The sequence below is a fragment of the Oryx dammah genome, unplaced genomic scaffold, assembly GCF_014754425.2.
Source record: "Oryx dammah isolate SB20612 unplaced genomic scaffold, SCBI_Odam_1.1 HiC_scaffold_6, whole genome shotgun sequence".
Classification (NCBI taxonomy): domain Eukaryota; kingdom Metazoa; phylum Chordata; class Mammalia; order Artiodactyla; family Bovidae; genus Oryx; species Oryx dammah.
Window position 1 is genome coordinate 20247672 of NW_024070190.1, and position 20842 is coordinate 20268513.

A 20842-nucleotide genomic window follows, 5' to 3' on the forward strand; every position below is an offset into this window, starting at 1 on the left:
TAGCACAGAGTCACCAGAGAACTATGATTAAAAAAAAAAAAAAAAAAAAGGTCATGGATTTTACCAGCCCTGAATGTGAGCAGCTGATGCTTGTCAGATGCAAAGTGTTTGGGCAGGGAAATGACCATCACTACAGAGGGCTCATGAGTCCAGAGCATGGCACAAGCACCCTTGTATAAGGCAGCAGTTCACCTCAGTTCAGTTCAGTTCAGTTGCTCAGTCGTGTCTGACTCTTTGCGACCCCATGAATCTCAGCACGCCAGGCCTCCCTGTCCATTGCCACCTCCTGGAGTTCACTCAAACTCACGTTCATTGAGGACTGAACGTGAGGATTGAATGTCGGTGATGCCATCCAGCCATCTCATCCTCTGTCGTCCCCTTTTCCTCCTGCCCCCAATCCCTCCCAGCATCAGAGTCCTTTCCAATGAGTCAAGTCTTCGCATGAGGTGGCCAAAGTACTGGAGTTTCAGCTTTAGCATCGTTCCTTCCAAAGAACACCCAGGGCTGATCTCCTTCAGAATGCACTGGTTGGCAGTAGACCTTTCCCAAACTCCCTGAGGACCTAAAGAAATCTTTAGCGAAATAAAAACCAATCCCGGTAAGGAGGCTGAACTTTGAGTTTGATGAAACATTTATGAATTCATCAAAACAATATCAAGCTAACTTGAAAGTTATTTTTAAATGGAAGAGAATGAAATTACTTTAGATAATAAGATTTGCCACCATGTCTGCCCTCTCCTTCTCTCTCTCTCTCACACACACACTCACAACATTCATCTAGGATATGAGGGATTAGGAATACAATAAGAGGCACAACATAATCATTTTAAAAGCTTTCTCTCTCTCTCCCCTTTTTTTTTACACTTGAGCATAGCGTGCAATTGTGAAACCTTCACTACACAGTCAATCAGATGCCTCCATCACTTGACTTCTCTAAACCTTCATTATAATAGTGAGTAGGTGACACTCTAAGAAGAGGAAAACACTGTTCTCCCAGAAATGTCCTTAGAAAAGTGTACTATAGACCACCCTTTGGGAGATCTGGATCATGTTTTAATGTTAATAGCTACCATTCACTAAATATATGCAACTCATTGTGGAATTGCCTACCCATAATCTTCATGAATCCTCAGTGAGGTGACCTAGTGTTCTGTCTGCATTACAGGTGAGAAAACTGAGTCTCACCAAGGCTAATTCCTTGTCAAGATCATACATCTAAGAAGTAGTAAAACTGGTATTCAAGTCCACATCTGTTTGGTCTCAAACCCACTACGTAAATCAATATAAAACCAAGTGCTAAATAGAATAGCCACAAATTACCAACAAACCAACAAGACCAGACTATAAGCACTCTGTGATGAGAGCCCAAAACCCCTCTGTCCTTAAAACAAAGAAAATAGTTGAGAAATACCATAGCGCAGAGTTCTGAACAGAAGCATTTCCCACTACATTTTGGGTCATCTGCAGACAGATTATTTGCACTTTATTTTATCTATCCAATTTTTCTCACACAATTGTCAAGTATTATCTCTAGATCTAAATTAATTAAAGTTGGCCAAAGGGGACAAAGACAAGGAAACATATTTTGTAAGAACATATTAGATGCTGTTATCGCAGAGCTGCTCTTAATCATTGCAGAAGTCGCAGAGGGCACCACTGAGCTAATTTTTACTGTGTATTTTTCTTTAGTAGTTCACATTCATATTATCTCTGGCATCTCACGTTATTTCAGTTCCTGCATTCTAAAACTGGCACGTATATAACTACACAGTTATCCAGCTCTCTCCTTTCCTTACATGGTGATATTTTAGGTAGCCAAGGTGGTATTCACTATTTTTAAGTTGTTGCCTTTGATTCACTCTCCATAGCATCTTGACACCTGAATCCCCACCCTATTAAATGATTCAGGCAAAAACCAAACGCAATTGACTAATAATCAAATGTAGTGGTTTCTTTTCAATTCTATCCTATTTGGCTTATTTGCAAAAGTTGATGTTAGTGTAACCCCCTCATCATTTATAGATGGCACTCTCTCCTGCAGAGTATGCATCTGGTTCCCAGAAAACGTTCGTCCCTATTTGAACTGCCAACAGAGGGGAATTAAGTTGCTTCCCTCCCTCTCTTTCCTTCCTAAATTTCCATGATGTCACTGTCTCCTGCTTCTCATACCGCCGACAGCTCCTTATCTTTTTTGTCAAATCTTCTTCCTTTCACTTTCTCTAAAGTGATTTGCAATGTCTGTCTCTACCTACCCGAAACCAAACTTGTAAATACCAATCTTTCCCAACTCTGAACCAACGGAATCTCCTTCTAATCACTGACTGAACATCTCCATCTGGATATATTACAGGTACATCGACGTTAATATATTCAAAGTCTGCTTCGTTTGCCACCAGCTCAAATCTAATGTTTCTCCTTCAACCAGTTTTGTTTTACCAGTCTTGTGAGCCAGCTAAAGACCTCACACCGACAATCTAAGTGTTGCTTCGGGCCACTCCTTGGCTGCTTATACTTACTGTCCACTCACCACTAAGGCTAGCAAGTCCATGCCTCTTCCCTGGGCCAGGTAAGAATCACCTCTCAACTGTGCTGCCTCGACTTTTTACAGCCGTGCCTTTGCCCCCTAAAATGTCCTCCAAAGTACTGACAAGACTGTCATTCTGAAACACAAATACTTTCATAAGACTCAAAACACAATTTTTTGGTTCTGGGAAATGGATAGCTTCCTGCTACCTCATTTTTTTTGTATTAAATCCATGTGGCACATGCTATTTTTAATACACTGGCTTCAGGCCACTTTTACAAATGCACTTTTCTTCTCCTCAAAACCCTCCTTTCTCCATATACTATAATTCTCCTCGTTGCCTATAACACACTGTAATTTCAAAACTCCAGACTTTGCTCATTTTGCTTCCTTTATTATTCAGCATTGTTAAGACCCATTTCAAATGTCACTTACTTTCTGCTACGCCCCAGGATCCTGGAACAAAATCGATTGCTCACCTTTTCTCTTTATGAACGTGTATAATGTCAGCACGTTGCAGAGGCACAAATTGTCGTATGTAATTTTTTTTTAAAAAGTCTTCACTTTTGACTTTTGTAGCTCAATATTTATTAGGCCCCATAACTGACTGCTTCACTCTTAGGTCATTATAATTTCTCCTGCTTCTTTACTTTGCAAGCATAGCCACAGTTAAGTTAGAATGTCAAATGCCAAAAACATTAATCTCCCAAAATAACCCTGGCTACTTGGGAGTGGCAGAAGATGCCATGCTTCTTCTCTTTTCATCAATTATTTGAGAGAAGAAGAAGAAGAAAACAGGGCAGAGATGTTTTCTTCTCGAGCTTACCCTTTCATGAGATGTCTTGTTGATAGTGACTGTCTTGGGTATGTTTACCAAAATTTGGAGGCTCCCCTGCTAAGGCATGTTGCATACAATTTCCCACATGCCTTCAACTACGCACGTCCCCCAGAGTCCTGTTTTTAGCGGTCCACATTCACTCTCACAGGAGTTCCACCATCTCTTACATAGTGTTCTGGAGTAAGCCACACAATAGCTCCAGGCTGGCACTCTCTCCCGCAGAGTATGCATCTGGTTCCCAGAAAACGCTCGTCCCTATTTGAACTGCCAACAGAGGGGAATTAAGTTGCTTCCCAGAAGTAGCAGCAACTTGCCTTCTTCTTCTCTATAAGTAGGGCAGTGTGCCAGCTTATGGTGCCTGCCCTCCATATACCTTCTCAGGATTCAATCCCCTTTCCAGGCTCCCACACATTTCAAGTCCTTGTGAGATTCCTGTGAAATCCCTGTCTCTAGTATTAAAGTGAAGGAAGTAGAATCCTCATCCATCTATGCATTCTCCCACCACCCTGGTGGGAACCAGTAAATCAGTACCACATCAGTTCTTGCCAAAGAAATTTTATCATAAACTGTTATTTCCAGGTCCATTCTTTCAATCTTTTAGAGCTTAGGTTTGTTTTAAGATTCACTGTTCAAGGTGACCATGAGTCAGTTACCAGTCCCTTATTACATAATCTGGCCTTTTAATCTGGTATAATTCACTTTACAAGAAACATCTTTAGTGCTTTGGTTTCTTGGTTAAGACTTTAATTTCAATATCCTATTACACACAAATTCACATACATGCATATAAAATAGCTGGGAGTATGAAAATGCTTATTCTAAGTAATCTTAAATTTGGGTCAACCTCACTTCCTAGGATTGATAAGAAATCCAATATCAACTAACCATTTATGGCACAAAGATTATGTGGATTTTTGCCCCTGTACTATGGAAGTTTAAAACTTTGGAAATGGCATTTAGTAAGGAGGAGTGAGCTCCTGATAAACTGATCCACCCCAAAATGATAACTATGAAAGCTGAATTAACTTAAAATCAAAACAAGAAAATAAATCCCCAAGGTGTCTACTTTGAGGGCTCTAGAGACTAAATAAAAGCTGATACTATTTAGAGGAGAGTCAAAATTTAAAGACAGTATCTAATGGCAGCTGAATTCCTCCTGTATTTTTTTTTTCCTATGCTTCCTTTTGCTGGCTTTCTGTCTTTTCCTTTTCTTCATTTCTCTCTTTCTATTTCCTTTTTATTTCTTTCCCTATTTCTTCCTTTCCTTCCTTCCCTCTTTTCTGCTTCTCCTCCCTCTGTCCTCCTTTCCCTCCCTTCTTTCTTCTCTCTCTTAATTTTTACTTCAAGGGGTAGCCATAGTTGCAATTATCACAATTGTTCCAGGCAGCTAAACCTTTGGTGGAAAACCCACTAGTTTTCTTATTCAGTGGAGAAAACCTTGGTACTACAAGGTTAAGCAAAATAGATAAATAAAGGGAAACAAAAATGAAAGAGCAAAAGAGAGAATAGTTATGGAATTCCTAATTGTATACATAAACTCTGTGAAAGTCTGTGACTGACTTCTAAACCAAGTATATGAAAATCAAACTGAAAGCAATTTGCACTTTAGCTCAAAGAACAGAATTGGTATTTGGGCTATTCAACACAGGTGATCAGTTGGCTCTAAATCTAACAAGTAATTGCCTGCTTAAAAAACTCAACAATCTCTGGGAAAACAAATGAGAATCCAGAACCCTACCAACAAAATATTCAGAATGTCCCAGATAGAATCCAAAGTTAGTTGACATATAACAAACAAGAAGAAAGACTTGTAGCAGATAACAATCTTGAGACGATACAGATACTAGACAGATAAGTTCATTAAAATGGCTCTTTTAAGTATGCACACTGAAAATACACAGACAAAACACTTGAAAGGATAGTAAATGAAACAGATAATAAAAGAAATAAAAAATTGGACATTTAAGACTTGTAAAATATAACAGCTGATATAAATTTTTCCACAGATGGGTTTAGTAAGTGTAGCAATGAAAAGGAAGGAATCAGCAAATACAAAGATGGATAGATATAAATCATACAATCTAAAGACAAGAAGAAAAAGTATCAAAGATCATCTAAATAGAGTCTGGGAATCCTGAGGGAAATTTCAAAGGGTCTAGAAGATAGGGAGAGAGAAGAGGGAGAAAAATATTTTAAAATGAAAGGAAAAACTTCCCAAATTTGTTCAAAAACAAGTATATAGATTCAGGCAGCCAAGTGAAGTTGATATATTTGAGGAGAACCACACCTAGGCACATCATAATCAAATTGTTAAAAATCAATATAAAGAGAAAAAGTTTGAAAGCAACCAGGGAATATCAACACTTTACATACAGGGAAATAAAAATGTGAATGACTACAAACTTCTGATTAGAAACAAGGAAGGTCAAAAGATGGTAGAACAACATTTTTCAAAGACTAAGAAAAAAGATATCTGTCAACCCAAAATGCTATAAGCAGCAGATATCTTATTAAAGGAAGGGAAAATCAAAATATTTCTAGATAAAGGAAAAATAGAGTAATTCATTGTCATCAGATTTTGTAGCACAAGAAATGTTCAAAGGAAGTTTTGCAGCATGAAGAGAAATGCTATCAGAGGGAAACTAGATTCTTCAAGAATAAATGAAAAGCATTTGAATATAAAAGATTAATTTTTTCTCTTAGCTTCTTTACAAATAAATATGCTACAAAAAACATATGCAAAAATATAAATTATCTTAATTATAAGTAGATACAATATATATGACAACTATTACAGGAAGGAGGCGAAAAGATTAAAGCACCTACATGGTTGCAGAGCTTCTGTATTTTACAAGAAAAGTATTAGTCACTGAGTCATGTCCTACTCTTTGCCACTCCATAGACTATAGCCCACCAGGCTCCTCTGTCCATGGAATTCTCCAGGCAGGGTGACTGGAATGGGTTGGCATTACCTTCTATAGGGGATCTTCCTGACTGACCCAGGGACTGAACCCAGGTTTCCTGCACTGCAGGCATATTCTTTACTGCTGAGCCACCAGGGAAGCCCGTTGTAGTACTATATAAATTCAAGGTAGAATTTGAAAAATTAAGAATGTATGTTGTGATCTCCATAGCAACCACTAAAAAATAATGCACAAAGGTACTATAGTCACCTGTTAAAATGAGAAATCTGCAAGATATCCAGCAAAGAGGCCCATCCCTCCCTTCCTAATTCCACCCAGGTTCAACTTAAGTAAACTTTCCCTTTCAATGAATACATGCAGGAAGCTTATTATTAAATCAAAACGTGCTCTGAGGGGGTGGCCAGGTTCAGATAATTGTTTCTATCTCCAGATTTGATGCTGCTGCCCCAGCTGCTTTGTGTACAGCTTCATTGTGCCCTTTCTGTAATCTGTCAGACACTGCTGCACTGCTAGTCCAAAGAGTTAGAAGAAAAGGTAGTAAATTATAGATGAGATGTCCCTAAGTCCCTTGGCTGCAAGGAGATCCAACCAGTCCATCTGAAAGGAGATCAGTCCTGAGTGTTCATTGGAAGGACTGATGTTGAAGCTGAACCTCCAATACTTTGGCCACCTGTTGCGAAGAGCTGACTCATTTGAAAAGACCCTGATGCTAGGAAAGATTGAGAGCAGGAGAAGGGTAAAACAGAGGATGAGACGGTTGGATGGCATCACCGACTCAATGGACATAGGTTTGGGTGGACTCCAGGAGTTGGTAATGGACAGGGAGGCCTGACAGGCTGCGGTTCATGGGGTCACAAAGAGTTGGACATGACTGAGTGACTGAACTGAACTGAACTGAACTGGGAAGAGGAAATGGCAACTCACTCACTCCAGTATACCTGCCAGGAAAATCCCATGGACAAAGGAGCCTGGTGGGCTACAGTCCATGGGGTCACAAAGAGTTGGACATGACTGAGCACATATAGATTAGATGATGTAAAATACATGTAGGATATAAAAGCTAAGGGGCTTCCCTGATGGCTCCCACCGTAAAGCGTCTGTCCTGTCGTAGAGTGAAGGGAATGCTCTGAGGGACGTTCTACTATGATTTTATTTATTATATGTTGCAAATCTAAAAGTATATATTTGCTTTATTGCTTTTGTAAGGCTTTTTTTTTTTTTTGCAGTAAGTCTTTCAGCAAAAGAGAACAAGATAATTTGAGCATGTTTCATTTTAAAACAGGACTGAAATTCCATTTCTTACAAAAGTTGATGACAAGCCTGTAACTTAATTTTTTATCAAGATTTACTTTATACTATTGGCCTGTAGAACTTTTTCTTGCTGCATGGAAACAAAAAGTCAAAAATTGCTAGAGAAGTTGTGTTGGAATCTGCTAGTAACTTAGTGCTTTGACTGGACTGCATTGTCTAGGACATCCAATGTAGAACTGAATAAAAGTGATGAGGTCTCTGTTTCATTCTTCTTTAAGATATGAAGAAAACTCAATATTTCAAAAATAAATATGATGATTACTATAAAAATTTTAGAAGTACTTATCTGAGTTTGCTATTTAATTTTTAAACATAAATGAGTAAAGAATTCACCTAATGCTTTCTCTACATATGTCACAGTGATCATGTTTTTTTCTCCTTTCTTTTTATAATATGTCAATAACATTTTTGATTTTCAAATGCTAGGTGAGTACTACAGATCCAGAGAAACCTTACCAGGTCATTTTATTATCTTTTTAATACATCATTGAATTTGACTCACTAATATTATGTTTAGGATTTTTGCATCAGACTATGGTATAGGTGAAAAAGTTGGCTTAAAGCTCAACCTTCAGAAAACTAAGATCATGGCATCCAGTCCCATCACTCCATGGGAAATAGATGGGGAAACAGTGGAAACAGTGTCCAACTTTATTTTGTGGGTCTCCAAAATCACTGCAGATGGTGACTGCAGCCATGAAATTAAAAGACACCTACTCCTTGGAAGAAAAGTTATGACCAACCTAGATAGCATATTCAAAAGCAGAGACATTACTTTGCTGACTAAGGTCCATCTAGTCAAGGCTATGGTTTTTCCAATAGTCATGTATGAATGTGAGAGTTGGACTGTGAAGAAGGCTGAGCACCGAAGAATTGATGCTTTTGAACTGGGGTGTTGGAGAAGACTCTTGAGAGTCCCTTGGACTGCAAGGAGATCCAACCAGTCCATTCTGAAGGAGACCAGTCCTGGGTGTCCTTTGGAAGGAATGATGCTAAAGCTGAAACTCCAGTACTTTGGCCACCTCATGCGAGGAGTTGACTCATTGGAAAGGACTCTGATGCTGGGAGGGATTGGGGGCAGGAGGAGAAGGGGATGACAGAGGATGAGATGGCTGGATGGCATCACGGACTCGATGGACATGAGTCTGAGTGAACTCTGGGAGTTGGTGATGGACAGGGAGGCCTGGCATGCTGCGATTCATGGGGTTGCAAAGAGTTGGACACGACTGAGCGACTGAACTGAACTGAACTGATGGTATAGGTATCCAACATAATAAAACCAATGTCTATTAATATAGAGATATTTTAAATGATGTTATAAAGAGCCTCTTGATGAAAGTGAAAGAAGAGAGTGAAAAAGTTGACTTAAAGCTCAACATTCAGAAAACTGAGATCATGGCATCCAGTCCCCTCACTTCATGGCAAATAGATGGGGAAACAGTGGAAACAGTCACCGACTTTATTTTTCTGGGCTCCAAAATCATTGCAGATGGTGACTGCAGCCATGAAATTAAAAGATGCTTACTCCTTGGAAGGAAAGTTATGACCAACCTAGACAGCATATTAAAAAGCAGAGACATTACTTTGTAAACAAAGGTTTGTCTTGTCAAGGCTATGGTTTTTCCAGTAGTCACATGTGGATGTGAGAGTTGGACTATAAAGAAGGCTGAGTGCTGAAGAATTGATGCTTTTGAACTATGGTGTTGGATGAGACTCTTGAGAGTCCCTGGGACTTCAAGGGGATCCAACCAGTCCATCCTAAAAGAGATCAGTCCTGGGTGTTCTTTGGAAGGACTGATGTTTAAGCTGAAACTCCAATATTTTGGCCACCTGATGCAAAGACTTGACTCATTTGAAAAGAACCTGATCCTGGGAAAGATTCAGGGCAGGAGGAGAAGGGGATGACAGAGGATGAGATAGTTAGATGTCATTACCGACTCAATGGACATGAGTTTGGGTAAACTCTGGGAGTTGGTGATGGACAGGGAAGCCTGGCATGCTGTGGTTTATGGGGTTGCAAAGAGTTGGACACGACTGAGCAACTGAACTGAATTGAACTGAATTGAATTTACCATTTAGATACCCTCTCTTTCAAAACTCTCATTAATAATGATAAATTATATAGCACATAATAAAATGTCATAGCATAATATAAGAAGAGCACAGCCACATGACTCAGAGGTATAGCAAAGTTCTGAGAAGGATAAGGAAAATATTGGTTGAGGATAAAATGTCAAAAATATTTTGGCATCGTCAGTGAAATAGAATAAGACATGTCCTCAGTGAAACAAGAGTGGAAAACCTTAAGCCACTGAAAGATAGAGATGAAAATTCAATAGAGTGCGATAAGAAATAAAGAAGATAAGCTTTACAGAGAGGGACGATCACAGAAGGACTTAAAGGCATCTAAACAACTAAACAACAGAATTAAAATTGATGTTAGAGCATAAAAAAGAGCAGATCTGAAATAGTCAAACACAAAATCAGTAAGACTTTTAGTTCAAATGGCAATTTAAAACCACACCTTTAACTTGCTCCTCTAACAACTCCACTGAAACAAATACTGAAATATAAATTGGCAAAAACATATATCACCACTTTAATCTAAGGAGACAAGGCACCCAAAGGCAAAAGAAAAACTCAAAGACTGTGAATTACAGCATAAAAGCTCTGGATAAAATAAAGGGGCAACAGTCTCCTACCTGCCTATGCTTAGGAGTGTGTGGACAGCCTCTCACAAATACCCAGTATCAAGTTCAGATTTCAAGAAGCAGGACCTGAAGGCAATCTCTGGCCACTGCAAATCTGGCTCAGTTCAAATGCAGCCCCACAAAGGTGGCAACCAGCATGGCAGAACTGTCTGTGAACAGTGTTCTAAAGAAGGGAGAAGATCCTCTTCTAACTGACTCCAAGGGAGGGTAGACATTCTTAAAAACCCATATACTGATCAGATAGCTTTAGTTCAGTTCAGTTCAGTCGCTCAGTCATGTCCAACTCTTTGCGACCCCATGAATCGCAGCACGCCAGGCCTCCCTGTCCATCACCAACTCCTGGAGTTCACTCAGACTCACGTCCATCGAGTCAGTGATGCCATCCAGCCATGTCATCTTCTGTCGTCCCCTTCTCCTCCTGCCCCCAATCCCTCCAGCATCAGAGTCTTTTCCAATGAGTCAACTCTTCGCATGAGGTAGCCAAAGTACTGGAGATTCAGCTTTGACATCATTCCTTCCAAAGAAATCCCAGGACTGATCTCCTTCAGAATGGGCTGGTTGGATCTCCTTGCAGTCCAAGGGACTCTCAAGAGTCTTCTCCAACACCACAGTTCAAAAGCATCAGTTCTTCAGCACTTAGCTTTCTTCACGGTCCAACCCTCACATCCATACATGACCACAGGAAAAACTACATAGCCTTGACTAGACGGACCTTAGTCAGAAAAGTAATGTCTCTGCTTTTCAACTTGCTATCTAGGTTGGTCATAACTTTTCTTCCAAGGAGTAAGCGTATTTTATTTCATGGCTGCAGTCACCATCTGTAGTGATTTTAGAGCCCCAAAAAATAAAGTCTGACACTGTTTCCACTGTTTCCCCATCTATTTCCCATGAAGTGATGGGACCGGATGCCATGATCTTCATTTTCTGAATGTTGAGCTTTAAGCCAACTTTTTCACTCTCCTCTTTCACTTTCATCAAGAGGCTTTTTAGTTCCTCTTCACTTTCTGCCATAAGGGTGGTGTCATCTGCATATCTGAGGTTATTGATATTTCTCCCGGCAATCTTGATTCCAGCTTGTGTTTCTTCCAGTCCAGTGTTTCTCATGAAGTACTCTGCATATAAGTTAAATAAGCAAGGTGACAATATGCAGCCTTGACGTACTCCTTTTCCTATTTGGAACCAGTCTGTTGTTCCATGTCCAGTTCTAACTGTTGCTTCCTGACCTGCATACAGATTTCTCAAGAGGCAGGTCAAGTGGTTTGGTATTCCAAAACAGAGAGAGAAACAGAGACAGACATAGAGAAGATAAGAAAAAGAAAAAGAAAGAAAGCGAGAGAAAAGAGCCTCTGTACTTTCAGAACGTGCAAGTACATTTTCCTTTTGTGCCTGGACCACCGTACATTCATGCACAAAATAAAAGTCAGCAAATCCAAACATGTTCTTCTCACTCATCCAGCTCTAGAAATTGGAACAGTGCTCTTCATGGTCTCTAAACATGTCCATCTTGATCCAATACTAAACAAACATGAAGCTCCCACTTTAATGAGAGCAAACAGAATATATATATATATATATATATATATATGTGCATATACACACGTGTGTGTGTGTGTGTGTATGATAAAAACACTGAGGAATAAGAATAAATGTTTCCTTCTAAGACAGATTATTCTAAGAAGAAAAAACTTCAGGAAATATTTTACTTCATATACTTACCAAGATCGGAGTTTAAAATAAACGTGTGAAAAGAAATAAATGAACAGTGAGAAAATACTGTTTTCACCTGAAAATTAGATTATCAAAAAGTATAAAGTCAGTGAAAGGAATACCAGGTTAGAAACTGTGGAAGACAAGTAGTGTATTTAAAAAATTGAGTTTGTAAAATATTAAATGGATAGACTCTATTAACCCAAATTATTTATGCAGAGAGACACACATCTTTGAGTAAAGGACTATGGAATAGACAAATAAGCAATAAATAAATAAAAAGGAGAAGTTTTATTGAGTTGACAATTGATACTTCACATTGAAATTTTTTGAAAAGCAGAGACATTACTTTGCCAACAAAGGTCCGTCTAGTCAAGGCTATGGTTTTTCCAGTGGTCATGCATGGATGTGAGAGTTGGACTGTGAAGAAAGCTGAGCACCGAAGAATTGATGGTTATGAACTGTGGTGTTGGAGAAGACTCTTGAGAGTCCCTTGGACTGCAAGGAGATCCAACCAGTCCATTCTAAAGATATCAACCCTGGGTGTTGTTTGGAAGGAATGATGTTGAAGCTGAAACTCCAGTACTTTGGCCACCTCATGTGAAGAGTTGACTCATTAGAAAAGACTGATGCTAGGAGGGATTGGGGGCAGGAGGAGAAGGGGATGACAGAGGATGAGATGGCTGGATGGCATAACGACTCAATGGACATGAGTTTGAGTGAACTCCGGGAGTTGGTGATGGACAGGGAGGCCTGGCGTGCTGTGATTCATGGGGTCACAAAGAGTCGGACACGACTGAGCGACTGAACTGATCTGAACCCAGACTGCTAGTGCTGAACTTTCTGAAGCTTAAAATATATGTATATATAAAAGATAATCTGAATTCCCATTTAACAATTTACTGAGCATAAATATTTCTTTTTTCTCTCAAAATCTCATGAAAATGACAAAATTATTCTGATGTAAGGAAAAAAGGTAAATGCTAAAATTTGAGAATGCCTTCAAAAGCAAAGAAAATGGAGTATTTCTGGATGATACTAAGCCAATGCAATAATATTGATTACCACACCTAATACATCTGAGGAACTGTGAAAATTTTAAAACAGATAACATAACCTCTGAAAAATTAATTTTGACCAACTGAATCCTTCAGAAGTAAGTTCATGGAGAGCAAGAGCAAAGAAACTAGAACAGAGTGTGGGCTGTTTTTTTGTTTTTGTTTTTTCACTGTGTAATTAATTAAAGGATTGCAAAATAGTTACTGCTGCCCCCTGCTTTCAGGCCTGCTGTTACATTTTCCAACTGGATAAAATCTGCAGGACTTCTTTTGTCACCATGGAAATTCAGCCAAGGGGTCTATAGGGGGGTGACTTCAGGCTTTTGTCCTTCTTATGGGGGACAGGGCCACTTACAAATTGTCCACGTAGATTCTTTCTGCACCTTTAAGGTAGAGCCCACTGTTTTTACCTTCCCATCCACTGTAGAGAGTTGGTCTCAGTGCTCATTGTTGTGGCAATAATTACTGTGACATGTGCCAACGATACTTTCATGAACAGTTGTTGTTTTAGTCACTAAGTCATGTCCAGCTCTTTTGCAACCACACGGACTATAGCCTGCCAGGCTCCTCTGTCCATGAGATTTCCCAGGCAAGGATACTGGAGTGGGTTGCCATTTCCTTCTCCAGCAGATCTACCTGCCCCAGGGATCAAACCTGTGTGTCTTGCATCGGCAGGAGGGTTCTTTACCACTAAGCCACCAAGGAAGCTGTATTAATATATGGAAATGAGCAAGGAAGAAAATCACCACACATTGGAAAAAAAAATAATTTTAAAAACTGAACAACTTTTTTTAAACAGAGAAATCAAAATGAACAAACAGGAAAACCAACACCAGCGGAATCAGAGTTAGTGCTGACTACCGAAAGATTTTAACTGTCTAGTTCTCATATTTTCATAGAATCAAGGGATGTTCTGAAACATGGAAAGTAATTATTTGCTTCTTCAAGTTAAATACATGATTACTAAGATTAAAAATTACAATAATATAAAGTTTGGATAGCAGAATTGTCATGGATAAAGACTACACTTGTAACTAGAAAATTAAGCTGAGAATTATACCAATGTACAGTTTAAAAAGTCAAAGCAATAAGAGGTAAAAGACACTAAGGAGAAGACGGAGGCTAGGTCTACTGTTACCAACATCCTTTCAAAATTCAGACTGACATCCAGCTTATCTCAGATGCTGGATTCTAGAAAAGTAACAAATAACGAAGGATTTTGAACTAAGGGGAAAAAAAAAAAAACAAGCAAACAAAAAAACCCCTATCCCTATCAAAACTTTGATTCAATTATGAGGAAAAAATAGACATTGTAGACATCAATTGAAAAAAGCTATGTTTTACTTACACTTCCTTTCCTACAAAATGTATTCATTAACATATCCTTGAAAACTGAGAAATGAATCTAAGTATGTGGAGGATACCTAATGATACAAATAATTAATTTTAAATAGTTACAGGTAATGATGCTATGGAACCCAATCCAGCTGTTAAATAAGTGTTCCCTTCCCAAAGGACTTCCCTGGTGGCTCAGACGGTAAAGTGTCTGCCTAAAATGCAGGAGACCGCGGTTCAGTCCCTGGGTCGGGAGGATCTCCTGGGGAAAGAAATGGCAACCCACTCCAGTATTCTTGCCTGGAAAATTGCATGGACAGAGGAGCCTGGTAGGCTACAGTTCATGGGGTCACAAAGAGTCAGACACGACTGAGCGATTTCACTTTCACTTTCTTTCTTTCTCTTCCCCCAGAGGAAGCGTCCAATAGGAAGAGAATTCAAATCCTATGGAAAATAGTGTGTAGTTTACTCAGAAAACTAAACATAGAATTACCACATGATCCAGCAATCCCACTCTTGGGCATACACTCAGACAGAACTGTAATTCAAAAAGATACACACCTCTGCGTTCATAGCAGCACTATTCACAAAAGCCGGAAGATGGAAGCAACCTAAATGTCCCACGACGGATGAGCGGATAAAGAGGATATGGCACAGATACACACGCAGCGCAACGGAGTATCGGTCACAAACAGAATGAGATTGTGCCATTTGCAGCAACATGGGTGCAACCAGAGACTATAATATAAGAGAAGTAAGTCAGAAAGAGACAGACAAATACCATGCAATATCACTTCTATGTGGAATCTAAAATAAGGCACAAACGAACCTATCAGCAAAACAGAAGCAGGCTCACAGAGAACAGACTTGTCGGTGCCAAGAGGGAGGGAAGGACTAGGAGCTGGGGTCAGCAGGTGCAAACTATTGTATGTAGGATGGATAAACAATGTCCTACGGTATAGTACAGGGGGATATGTCCAATATCCTGTAAAGAACCATAATGGAAAAGGATATTTAAAAATAAGAATGTCAAAAAAATGCCCATTTCAAAGCTATGAGACCAAAGAATAAAACTGACAGAGTAGAAAATTATAAAAAAAGAATTAAAATCCTCCTCTAATTTTTGTCTCTTCTATGGGATTCTGGAGAAGGCGATGGCACCCTACTCCAGTACTCTTGCCTGGAAAATCCCACGGACAGAGGAGGCTGGTAGGCTGCAGTCCATGGGGTCACGAAGAGTCGGACACGACTGAGCGACTTCCCTTTCACTTTTCACTTTCATGCATTGAAGAAGGAAATGGCAACCCACTCCAATGTTCTTGCCTGGAGAATCCCTGGGACGGGAGAGCCTGGTGGGCTGCCGTCTATGGCGTCACACAGAGTCGGACATGACTGAAGTGACTTAGCAGCAGCAGCAGCATGGGATTCTAGGTTTGGGCTATGGTTAACAATCCAGTTTTAATAATGCATTTCCTTAAAAGTTAGTGTAATAACTAGTAAAACAGATTTGTGAAGTAGAAAGTCCAATCCATGAGAACAACAGCAAAAGATCAATCTAACAAAACTCGGGGTAAAGGGAAAAAAATCCATTGTAACTTAATGAAACAAAGCTTAATAAAGAAAAAACGTAAACTGTGTCTAGAAACACAGTTGTTTATATTTTATGAAAACACTCTCATTTAAAACCTGGAAACATCAGATAAAATTAAATAAAGATTATTTTGCTTGCCTAGCGGAATTTTAAGAGTGTTAGAGAAGTCGTAACAGTCTGACATCTAGTAATCGGGATCATAAGCTACAGCTGAAGAACTGGCTGTCCTAAGGACGTTTTCCAGTTATAAATTTGACTTTTAATAACCTCCAGATCTTTAGGAGAAAGGGTTTTAGGTGCATAAATGTGGGATTTAGATTGAATCCATCATATACAGCCCTCAGAAGGTAATACGGTCATGTAAAGATACTTCTTTTCAAAGAAAGATAACACAAAACCATGCTTCAACCAAAAGCAGAAAGTCATAATTGCAGTCTTGTAACTGAATACATAGATAAGGGGATTAAATTTATTTGAATCCTCCAGAAAGTTCCAATTCTGGATGTGAACTTCAAGAGATTCCAGGATCTTGACATCCTTTGCAGGAGAGGAAAGGAGCCAGCCTTCTCAACTTTGTCACAGTAAATGTGTGTGTTAGCTGTTCAGTCGTGTCTGACTCTTTGTGACCCCAGGAACTGCAGCCCACCAGGCTCCTCTGTCCATGGGGATTCTCCAGGCAAGAATACTGGAGTGGGTTGCCATGTCCTGCTCCAGGGAATCTTCCCAACCCAGGGAACGAACTCAGGTCTCCACGTTGCAGGCAGACATTTTACTTCCTGAGACCCCAGGGATGGCCCCAAATAAACACCCAGTGAAAGAAAATGAGCTCATGCATAGAGGTCATAAGCTAAAGTAAGCTGAAACAATGATCAACAGAATTAGATCTACAAGGAGTTTAGAAAGAGGAAAAATTAGATACAGAACATGAAACTTTTACTTAAAATGTTTAAAGAAATAAAAGAGAATCTAAAATATGCAAAAGATGCTATTTATGAAGAACATGGTTATTTGAATAATGAACCAAATCAAACTTCTGCAATCAAAAATTATACTCATTTAAACTAAAAGCTTAGTCATTCGGTTAAAAAACAGAATAGACATAACTAGAAAGAGAAATAGTGAGATAAAAGATTGGTTTTAAGAAATAACGCAGAGGCAACATAGAAATGAAGCAAATGAAAGACAGATACGAAACGGCAGGGGATAGACTGCTAAGAACCAATATGCATGCAACTGGGGTCCAGAAAAACTGACAGAATGAAGGAGAGACAATAAATGTTTAATTAAGTCCATAATTAATCAAATGCCTTGCTCTTCAAATCCTAGAAGTAAAACACATCCTAATCAGAAAAAAAAATAAAAAGAAAAACATACCTGAGTGCTGCTGTTGCTGCTGCTGCTGCTGCTAAGTTGCTTCAGTCGTGTCCGACTCTGTGCAACCCTATAGACAGCAGCCCACCAGGCTCCCCAGTCCCTGGGATTCTCCAGGCAAGAACCCTGGAGTGGGTTGCCATTTCCTTCTCCAATGCATAAAAGTGAAAGTGAAGTCGCTCAGTTGTGTCCAATTCTTCGTGACCCCATGGACTGTAGCCCACCAGGTTTAATAACCTCTAAAATGTTTCATTGTTCAAACATTATACAAGTAAATTTCTTGTTCATGTAAAATCCAAAATGAGAACATTGATTAGTAAGTGTCATCTATCATTCTTGCTCACATTCTCTTGGCTGGAAAATAGCCCATCACTCACAGCAAGCTGTGAGGAAGAATGGGGAATGCAGGGTAGCTTAGAACCCAGAAAAAGTAAGAAAAAGTATACTGATGAATGCAGAGTGTTGTATCTGAAACATCTTGCTCTTCTCATCATGAAATACTCATTTTATCCTTCCCCTGAGATAACTCACGTGCCTATCTGGTTCAAAGTTTGGTATTTCCAGATGATTCCCAGTCCTCTCCATCAGGTTTGTTTGATGGCCCAGTGATCTGGGAATAAAAATATTTTATCTGCCTTCTCTAACACAGTGGTGGAAAAGGCAAAGAAGGTCTATAATGAACACTTTCATTACAAAGGAGATGAATCCCTCGTTCACTTGTTTGCTGGACTAATGAAATATAACTGGGGAGGTACTGTGAAAATCAGTTCTTCATCTGAGGGGTAACTACTTGGAAAGCTTTTCATTCTTCCCTGGGGCCAGATCTGAAGTAGGTGAGGGCACACCTGTTCTAGCAGATATTAAGAGTTACTATAACACTATGTAGTAACTAAACTAGAGTATTAATACTATAGTAGTAGCAGTGCTAGGACTTTCCAAGTGGCTCAGTGGTAACGAATCTGCCTGCTAGTGCAGGAGACATAGGTTCAATCCCTGGGTCGGGAAGATTCCCTGGAGAAGGAAATGGCAACCCACCCCAGTATTCTGGCCTGGGAATTTCCATGGACTGAGGAGCCTGGAGGGCTATCGTTCATGAGGTTTCAAAAGAGTTGGATAGGATGTAGAGATTAAATAACAACAGCAGTGTCAAAGGTTTGATAGTGGAACTCGATGATGGAACAAGTCCTTTAGTATCACTTCACGTGCTTCAGAGCCTCAAAAAGAAGAAGACATCTGAGTTTTTTGTAACACAAAAGGTGTAAACATGCATAGCTATAGATGAAGAGGTCATTGAAATAGAACAAGACAGTCAATGTATACATGCCAATTTAGTGTATGCAGAAGGTGGCTTTCAAGTTGGTGAGAAAGGAATAGATTATTCAATTATTCAACAGATAGTATTGGGACTGTTTATTTATAATGGTATTTGGGAGCAAAATATAAATATCTCACATCACACTCAGAAACAAAATCTAGATAGATGAAATTACTTTTTTAATGCTACAAAATGTACTATATAACATATAGAGAATATTTTCATATTCTTATATAAGTTAAAAATCTTCCTTAAATTTTTTTTTAAAATCTGGAGGCTATAAATTTGATTATATACACTTTGAATGAAGTTTTGTTTTTTAATTACAGAAGATGTGGTAAACAAGTCATCAAGCAAGGAAGCTTGGAAAATATAATCCTCTGAAATACAGAGCAGGGAAATATGAGGAACGGATTTTTGGTAACAAATAGACAAACTGATACAAAGTGCATTTTAGACTGAAGAATAGAGTTCATTAAATGAGTGGGTCATTTCACAAAAGAGGCTATACTTATTGAACAAAAGGGAAAAGTTTAGCAAGCCCCTCAATGTGTATATTATGCTGTCAGTTATGGAAAAAGATAAGATTACAAACAATGACCTGAGGCTTAATGCTTAAGATGACCCAAGTTTTAAATGTAGAATAGTTTGCTTGTAGAAAAGATAGTGGTTATGTCTATTTCAAGGTGAGGGACACGCCAGGTGCTATTCAAGAGCATGTGTGTAGTTACAAAGGGCCACTTAAATTTGAATGGCACTTTGATAATCCTATAGTGCTTTCCTTTGTGTTATCTCATTTAATCCTTTCAAAACTAATAATATACACCTTCTCTGTCTAAGAGAAACACAAACTCAGAGAGATTTGGAAAACTTCCAAAAGATAAGACAGTACAGGGAGAAGTCAGGATTCAAATCCAGATCTTCCTCTGAAACAAAAGCAGATATTTCTACTCCTTTAACTGGGTCCTCTCCTTCCTTATTCAGTTAAGCCATTCTATTGTTGTTGTGTAGTGGTTCAGTCACGTCTTACTCCTTGCAATCCCATGGACTGTAGCCCCCCAGGCTTCTCTGTCTATGGGATTTTCCAAGCAAGAATACTGGAATAGGTCGCCATTTCCTTCTCCAGGGCATCTCCCCAACCCAGGGTTCGAACTCACATTTCCTGCATTGAAAATGTATTCTTTAGACATTATAGCACAAGGAAAGTGATTTGTAACATATATAATACATAAAGCATTCATGTCTACACTCTTTAATGTGCTCCTTTGCACCAAAAAGATAAAAGACAAATAAACCAACAGAAACATAAGTAAATGACAAAAATGGATAATTTAAAGATAAAATGCACCAATGTTCAAAAATATTAAACTACATTCTTTCATACTGATAATTAGGAAGAAACAAATTGAAAATGTAGTCGCTACATCATTTCTTGCCTATCAATATGGTAAAGACCAGGATGCTTGATTATATTTTGTGTTGAATATATATCTAAGTGTTATACAATGTGTCATTTTGATAGGCAGAATACAAGAGAGATATTTTTTATTGATTGATTAGAAACTAGCCCGTGTAGTGTTTTCTGTTAATTAAGACCAAGAAAAATACTTGGACACTGTGCATTGGCCAGGAATCGAACCCAGGTCTCCTGCATGAGAGGCGAGAATTTCTACCACTGAACCACCAATGCTTTGTCACTATGCTGGTGGCTCAGAAGGTAAAGTGTCTGCCTGCAATGCAGGAGACTTGCGTTTGATCCCTGGATTGGGAAGATCCCCTGGAGAAGGAAATGGCAACCCACTCCAGTACTCTTGCCTGGAAAATTCCATGGATGGAGGAGCCTGGCAGGCTACAGTCCATGGGGTTGCAAAGAGTTGGACATGACCGAGTGGCTTCACTTTCACTTTCTAAGACCAAGAAGTTGCCAGAGAAGAGAGTGAGGCTTTGTTGTCAATTCCCATTTCTATCAGAGAATGTCTGCTTATATGTTAAATCTCTGGGTAGGAGGTTTTTTTTTTTTTTTTTTTTTTGATCTGTTAAGAAAAAGAGGAGGAGAAGGAAAAGAAGGAACAGAAGGAAAAAGAAAAGGACAAAGAACGAGAAAAGAAAAGAAAACAATAAAGAAAAATACAGGTGATAGAAGGCCCCTGTTGCATT

At 39.1% G+C, this 20842-nt stretch overlaps 1 non-coding gene across 1 annotated transcript; it reads right to left on the reverse strand.

Annotated features, from left to right (window-relative positions):
- Nucleotides 1–20303: 20303 nt before the first annotated feature.
- TRNAE-CUC lies at nt 20304–20375 on the reverse strand. Its single transcript has one exon. It is a non-coding gene; the product is annotated as a tRNA-Glu (tRNA).
- Between the last annotated feature and the right edge of the window lie 467 nt (nt 20376–20842).